Source organism: Tupaia chinensis, unplaced genomic scaffold, assembly GCF_000334495.1.
Source record: "Tupaia chinensis unplaced genomic scaffold, TupChi_1.0 Scaffold000702_1, whole genome shotgun sequence".
NCBI lineage: Eukaryota > Metazoa > Chordata > Mammalia > Scandentia > Tupaiidae > Tupaia > Tupaia belangeri.
Genome location: NW_006160225.1, coordinates 955944 through 964736, shown reverse-complemented (window position 1 = coordinate 964736; position 8793 = coordinate 955944). Strand labels below are relative to the sequence as shown.

Below are 8793 nucleotides of genomic sequence, written 5' to 3'. Positions count from 1 at the left end.
CCCCCCAGGGGGGATGGTCACACCGCAATCCCTTCTCCTCCATTCTCCTCTCGGGATCTTGGGCACGCACGCACACACGCCTGGCGTGAGTTCTAAGCCAACAGGTACGGGACGCGAACTGCCGTCGACTACGTGGGAGTCCAGCAACATAGCCATTACGCTAACTGCTGGTTCCCTAGAGTGTGTTTTCAACTAACTTTCAACTTGCTTTCCAAGTTACTCATCTATATAAACAGATTAGGTTTTGCTTTCCTGCACAGAAGGCAACTATCAAGGATATGTCTAGATTTGGTCCCTTCACTTCTTTAATCAGCAATATTAGCTATGTTTACTAACGTAGACCCGTAAACTATTATTTCCTGCTCATTTAAAAAAATTCTTTAGTTTTCTAGAAGGTATGTGTTCTCACTGGGGAGGGAGAGAGAGAAAGAGAAGAAAATGACAAAGCATCCCCTGTGGGGGATGGCCATGAGGCAATCCTCCTCCATCTCCTCCATCTCCTCTCCTCTTCTCTTAGGGTTTCGGGCATACACACACACGTGCCCAGTGTGTTTCTCCATCTGCCAGCCCAGGACTCGAATAGTACAGTTGGCCATATAAAATCCAGCTGTCTTTACCACCAGGCCACAGGCCAGTCCTCCAATTTATTCTCTAAAGTTGTAAATAGGTCATTAGGGTTATAACTGGTTTTATTTAAAAATTCTCAAACGTCTTCATAGCGAGCGCTAAGGACAATTGTGACACTTAGTCCTGTATGTTGATTCAGATAAGGTCTGTCTTTAAACATTATTGAGATAAATGAGAGCCACTGTGAGACTAAAGATGGCCAAATGAGTTTTTTGTGGTGGGCTGGACTTCCTGTTGGTTCCCGCCTGGAAGGCTGCTATGCAGGCTGCATCACCTGTTGAGAATATGCTCAGACTGACACTGTCGTAGAGTTAGCAAACAGGCAACTTCCTGAGAGTAATGAGTAGGAACATAATAAAAATAATGGTAAAGTTTTCATAAGGGGGTGAGACAGGATCTGAGGTAGAAAGGGAACCTGTCTAGAAGTTTCCAGGATATTGGGCTTGAAGCATCCTTGGACTGCAGAATGAGAACAAGAGTGGAAACTGAATTTCTAAATCTTCTGTCTGAATGATTTTAATGATTGGCATACACATTAGAGAAGTCCTGCAGAACACATTTATACCTGTCTCTTGATCACTGTGAAAGCTCTCCTTCAGGAAGTTAGAATCATGCCTCATGGTAGATCATCTACTGGAGATCTTTGGCAATGATTTTTTTGTTTGTTTAGACAGATATTTGCTATATCATGCATGTGTTTTCTAGAGAAACAGAAAGAGACAGAAAGACAGAAAGGGAGAAATCACCCCCTGGGGGTATGGCCATGCCACAATCCCTTCTCTTCCATTCTCCAATGTTTTTTTTTAGTTTTATAACTTTACTTGAAAATCAGCAGTTAGTTCTCATCCACATTGACTGTTCTTAGATTTTTTTAAACTGGGAACAGGTACATAGGTCATGAGAGCATAGTTTGTTGGGTGAATCTTCTTCCTCGTTAGATTTTATGGACAACCTCACATGGATATGATAGGGGACATTCCTCATTCCTTTGGCCCAGACAGCTTTATTGAGCCTGCTATCAATGTGCACATTTGCCATCCCCATCTCCTTCACGGCAAATTTCCAGGTTTCTTGGAGCTCCCAAGGAGCACGATTCTTGCAGCCCACACCATGGGTGTGCTTGTGAATGTTGATGGTGTATTCCTGGGTCACCACCTCATTGATGGCAGAATGGCCCTTCTCACCATGCTTCTTCACAAGAGCCATTCTTCCTGGCCTAAGTTGGCATAGCTCTTCCTGGGATTTTGGGCATGCACACACATACCCAGTGTGTGTTTCAAGCCTCCAGGTCTGGGACTCGAACTGCAGTTGGTCATGTGGGAGTCCAGAGACCTTACCATTATGTCACCTTCTGGTCCTGGCAATGATTTTTTGATAAGATTGTCCACAGTCCTGGCTATTGTCTGGAATTGAATACTGAAAATATGGGAATTTCAGTGAACTTCTTGAAATCCCACTCCTTGGTATCTACCCAAAGGACAGAAGAATACTTAATCAGAAAAGTGCTTGCACATCGATGCTTACGAAAGCAACTTGGAAACAGTGCAGGATTTGGTAGCGTATTTAAGTTTTTTATGTCTAGTTCCTATCCTTTAGATAATTGAAAATATTGTGAGAAAGTGAGATCATAATCTCTTTCTAGACCTGAAATTATAGATCAAGGTCTGCATCTGTGACATATTCTTTTAGACTGTTTGAATTATCTAATACCTGGAAAATTCAAAACATTGTAATGAAGAGTTTAGAGGAATGGAGACAGTCTGTTAAATATTTGGCAAACACTGATAAGGTTAGCTAGATAAGAGAATTCAGTTCAGTTAGCAAACAGGTAGCAGTAGACACAGTAACTAAAAATAAAATATGTCTCCTTGATGTTATCTAGATTTTATAGAAATAATTGTCCCATGGAATTATGTTTTGGAGTCTGTATAGGCCCATTTGGTGGAAATGTCATTCTGTTTGAATTATCTAATACCTGGAAAATTCAAAACATTGTAATGAAGAGTTTAGAGGAATGGAGACAGTCTGTTAAATATTTGGCAAACACTGATAAGGTTAGCTAGATAAGAGAATTCAGTTCAGTTAGCAAACAGGTAGCAGTAGACACAGTAACTAAAAATAAAATATGTCTCCTTGATGTTATCTAGATTTTATAGAAATAATTGTCCCCATGGAATTATGTTTGGAGTCTGTATAGGCCCATTTGGTGGAAATGTCATTCTGTCCAATTGGTGGAAGTTTTTGTAATTGCAAATACTCAGGCTATCACCCCTAGTCACTGGAATAGTAGAGTTAATGAACTTCTAAAATAAACTATTCTTTAAATTATGACCTGAAGTTGTATTCTTAGTCCTGATTGCCTTCCAGACCTTGCCGTCATGGTTACCCTCCTCAAGTGATAAAATAACTAGTCTATGAAGATTCTCTTTTTCCGGGCTCTTGAGGAGTCTCATCTGGTCAACTTGAACATTATAAAATCCAGTTGGAGACTTATTCCTTTCACACATGAACTTATTATCAGGCAGACTGAGGTTGCTTGTCTCTAGTCATTCCATCCACCACTCTGTATCTTCTGCATGGCAAAAGACACAATAATTAGTGTGAATAGATAGCCCTCAGAATGGGAAAATATATATATTTTGGGGGGAGGTTTTTCGCTATAGGGCGCGTGCGCTTGACAGACAGAGAGAGACATAGAGACAGAAAGTAAGAAATCACCCCCTAGGGGGGTTGGTCACGCCGCAATCCCTTCTCCTCCATTCTCCTCTCGGGATCTTGGGCACGCACACACACATGCCCGGCGTGAGTTTGAAGCCAAAGCCACCGGGTCCTGGACGTGAACCGTGGTCGACTACGTGGAAGTCCAGCAACATAGCCATTACGCTAACTGCTGGTTCCCATGTAGTATTATCTCTTGAAGATGTTTTGCAGTTTTATCAGCTGTACTAGGGAGAAATATTCACCTGTTGAAATATCCATTTTGTAAGACAATTAATAGTGTGATCGAATGTATAAAAGAAAATGAAATAAAAAAGAAAAAAAAATAAAAATAACAATAATAAATTTAAAAAAAAAAGAAATTGAGGACTCAGTTCTCTGGATAAAACATCACCAGAAAACTAATCTCAAGCCCTGTTCAGTGAGTCCTCTTTACCACTGAAATTGATGCCAAACTCTAAGAGGTCCAACATACTTCCATGCTTCTTGACTATAAATGCACAAAAATTACTTTAAATAGCAATCTTCCCCAAATGAACATCTTAAAATGTGTGTCTCTTGAGATCCCTGAGTAACAACTAGGGAGGATTTTATGTCTTGGTACCATTCATCCCAATAAAACCAAGGTTTTAATAAGTATTAGGTATCTTGCAAAGACTTATTTAATGTTGTAGAACAAGAAAGGAAGTCATTAAATATTAGATGAAGGTTGAATGGCAATATGGGGGTTTCTGTAGATACCTGGTTCACCACCATTCAAGTTTGTTGCTGATTCTGTTGTGTAAAGAAAAACGGTTATTGGGTGTTAGGAAAAAGGGCATGCTAAAGGAATCAGAGCATACGTCAACAATGGCAAACTGAATGGCTTTGGAAGGCATAGAAAGGAGGATGATATTAGGTTTGAGATCCAAATAAATTTTGGTTTTATCATTTTATTGATGGCTTGAAATCTTGGACCAATTGGTAACTCTTCCTATTAGTTTCTACAGGTAAAAGGGTGATTTTCACTGCTCTGATGCATCGATAATACATGTTTTGAATCACTTATTTGTTTTTATGAATTGGAGCTCGGATGCAAGATAATAATATCAGCCAAGAGAAAATTAAACACACACTGATAATGATATTATGTGACAAAATGATAGGCCGAGATAAAACACATTGGATCGCCATATGTTAACCAGACAAAATGGTCAATGCAATCTTGTGGCACATGCACAATCACTAGAGCTCGAGTCATATCCATAAGTAAAATATAACGAGCAGAAATATTAACTATGCATGCACTTGACATTTCTTTGAAGTGCAAAAACAATGTTTTAATTCCTAGTTTCTTTTGACTCTGGAAATTATAAACTGCATCAAGATTACTTGGTAAACCTCAAGACCACATCAGTAGTCTGTGGCCTCCATTTATTAAACTCTACTTATTTTCTTGGTCATGCTTTGCAAATCCCTAGTATTTCAGTCATGTAGAATTTACCAAGGTCTTTTTCTGTTTAAACATTTTGGCAGCAAAAAAAGATCATGAATGTCAAAGTCTTACCCGTTAATCCAATTTGCTTCAACCTTAAATTGTTAGGGTAAAGAACAAATCACATATATTTGAGGTGGTAGCTGTGCCCACGATTAGATTTAATTGAATAATCAATGAGTGCCTCAGCCTCAACCAAGTAGCGTCATTCCCGCAGTCGTATTGTTGAACTCTGTTGACAGAGCAGTGCTTTTGTGTTATCTATTTGCTTGTTTGATTACTTTAATCATAATTAGTTCATATTACATTATCTATTAATTGAAAGTCTCTCAAAAGACATTTTAAATGGATAAAAATAACATTTATGTTGCAAAATAGATTAATTAGGTTAGGTATCACATCAATAAACTTATTTTAATTTTATTTTTGCTTACCTTGTGATTTTCTTTTCATTAAATGTTATTAATTTCATGTCAAGACTTAGTTCTTAATAAATTAGAGACAAACACACCAAAGATAAAATCCAGTAGTGTATGTATTTTTCTACTATACAATTATAGAACAAAAATCTCAAATTTTTCAAGTATAGATACAAATTTATGGGGTGATTAGCTTTACTGTAGTAACTAAGAGAAAAACAATGCATTATCAAACATAGTTTAAAATAAGCTATGTATTAAGATAGCAGACTTCTTTGTTTTAGATATTGTTGGCATTCTACTAGTGAAAACAATGTTATTAACCCAATCTTCTACTTTTCTCTTCAGGTATATCAAATTGACATCAGTAGTAAATGCTCTATCTTATATATCAAATTGACATCAGTAGTAAATGCTCTATTATATAACATTTTCCTATTTAAGCCAATATCATTATGTAAGTATTTTCAAAATTGACTACTAGTTAGAGCTGTCTGATTACCTCATTCTAGAAGTTGGAATGTCATATTGATTCAGTCAGCATGCTGTTTCATCATTCATCATGCCCTCTTCACACTTTTTTTGTGTCCAGTTTCACCTTTTCCTTTAAGAGAGGTTTTCGCTATAGGATGTGTGCACTGCTGGGGAGACAGAGAGAGACACAGAGACAGAAAGCGAGAATTCACCCCTGGAGGAAGATGGACACATCTCAATCCCTTCTCCTCCATTCTCCTCTTGAGATTTTGGGCATGCACACACATGCGCCCATCATGAATTTTTTTATTAACATGATGGGTCCAGGACTCAAACCACAGTCAACTACATGGTAATCCAGTGATATTACCATTATGCCAGCTGCGGGTCCCAAACCTGTTTCATCTTTACATTCCTCACAGTTGTTGTATCTTCAGTCTCGACCCTCCACAACTTTCTGCAGCTCATTTGTATGTTTTCCTGCTGTCAAAGCTAAATCAACATATTCAATGCTACACTTGCCTTGTCTCTTAAACCCATGCCTTTTTCTCTCTTCTTCATCTTAAGAAAACCAGTCTCTCAATACACCTGTTTTGTGCTCTTCATAACCATTACTGGTGACCATTACTGTGAACTGATTCATAAATTCTCTACCTTGCATTTCGATTGAGCATGGTGTATGTGTACATGCATACAGAGACAACGTGGTAGAGTCATCCCTTGGTATCCATGGGGATTGATTCCAGGCTCCAGGCTCCATGGGCACCAGATCCTAAGGGATATTCAAGCCCCGGATATAAAACGGTATTGCATTGGGTTGTCAGGAAAGCCTTGATGCATTTTTGCATAGAAAAACAGCGAAATACATCATGACTTTCCACATGACCTAATATTTCATATAATCCATCTATCTATCATCTATCTATCTATCATCTATCTTATATATTTTAAGCCGGCTCTAGTCTACTCATAACATCTGATACAATGTAAATTCTTTGCAAATATGGTCAATGCAATCTTGTGGCACATGCACAATCACTAGAGCTCGAGTCATATCCATAAGTAAAATATAACGAGCAGAAATATTAACTATGCATGCACTTGACATTTCTTTGAAGTGCAAAAACAATGTTTTAATTCCTAGTTTCTTTTGACTCTGGAAATTATAAACTGCATCAAGATTACTTGGTAAACCTCAAGACCACATCAGTAGTCTGTGGCCTCCATTTATTAAACTCTACTTATTTTCTTGGTCATGCTTTGCAAATCCCTAGTATTTCAGTCATGTAGAATTTACCAAGGTCTTTTTCTGTTTAAACATTTTGGCAGCAAAAAAAGATCATGAATGTCAAAGTCTTACCCGTTAATCCAATTTGCTTCAACCTTAAATTGTTAGGGTAAAGAACAAATCACATATATTTGAGGTGGTAGCTGTGCCCACGATTATTAGGTTAGGTATCACATCAATAAACTTATTTTAATTTTATTTTTGCTTACCTTGTGATTTTCTTTTCATTAAATGTTATTACTTTCATGTCAAGACACAGTTCTTAATAAATTAGAGACAAACACACCAAAGATAAAATCCAGTAGTGTATGTATTTTTCTACTATACAATTATAGAACAAAAATCTCAAATTTTTCAAGTATAGATAAAAATTTATGGGGTGATTAGCTTTATTGTAGTAACTAAGAGAAAAACAATGCATTATCAAACATAGTTTAAAATAAGCTATGTATTAAGATAGCAGACTTCTTTGTTTTAGATATTGTTGGCATTCTACTAGTGAAAACAATGTTATTAACCCAATCTTCTACTTTTCTCTTCAGGTATATCAAATTGACATCAGTAGTAAATGCTCTATCTTATAATAACATTTTCCTATTTAAGCCAATATCATTATGTAAGTATTTTCAAAATTGACTACTAGTTAGAGCTGTCTGATTACCTCATTCTAGAAGTTGGAATGTCATATTGATTCAGTCAGCATGCTGTTTCATCATTCATCATGCCCTCTTCACACTTTTTTTGTGTCCAGTTTCACCTTTTCCTTTAAGAGAGGTTTTCGCTATAGGATGTGTGCACTGCTGGGGAGACAGAGAGAGACACAGAGACAGAAAGCGAGAATTCACCCCTGGAGGAAGATGGACACATCTCAATCCCTTCTCCTCCATTCTCCTCTTGAGATTTTGGGCATGCACACACATGCGCCCATCATGAATTTTTTTATTAACATGATGGGTCCAGGACTCAAACCACAGTCAACTACATGGTAATCCAGTGATATTACCATTATGCCAGCTGCGGGTCCCAAACCTGTTTCATCTTTACATTCCTCACAGTTGTTGTATCTTCAGTCTCGACCCTCCACAACTTTCTGCAGCTCATTTGTATGTTTTCCTGCTGTCAAAGCTAAATCAACATATTCAATGCTACACTTGCCTTGTCTCTTAAACCCATGCCTTTTTCTCTCTTCTTCATCTTAAGAAAACCAGTCTCTCAATACACCTGTTTTGTGCTCTTCATAACCATTACTGGTGACCATTACTGTGAACTGATTCATAAATTCTCTACCTTGCATTTCGATTGAGCATGGTGTATGTGTACATGCATACAGAGACAACGTGGTAGAGTCATCCCTTGGTATCCATGGGGATTGATTCCAGGCTCCAGGCTCCATGGGCACCAGATCCTAAGGGATATTCAAGCCCCGGATATAAAACGGTATTGCATTGGGTTGTCAGGAAAGCCTTGATGCATTTTTGCATAGAAAAACAGCGAAATACATCATGACTTTCCACATGACCTAATATTTCATATAATCCATCTATCTATCATCTATCTATCTATCATCTATCTTATATATTTTAAGCCGGCTCTAGTCTACTCATAACATCTGATACAATGTAAATTCTTTGCAAATAGTGGCTATACTATATGGCTTAGGGAATGATAGGAATAAAAACGTCTGCTCATGTTCAGTACAAATGCAACCAATTTTTTTTTAAATACTCTTGATGTGCAGTTTGTCAAGTCTGCAAATGTGGAACCATGAATATGGAGGAACAACCGTGCTTACA

General features: G+C 37.6%; 1 pseudogene; it reads right to left on the bottom strand.

Annotated features, from left to right (window-relative positions):
* Nucleotides 1-1462: 1462 nt before the first annotated feature.
* LOC102485968 (60S ribosomal protein L31 pseudogene) lies at nucleotides 1463-1833 on the bottom strand (annotated as a pseudogene).
* Nucleotides 1834-8793: the final 6960 nt, after the last annotated feature.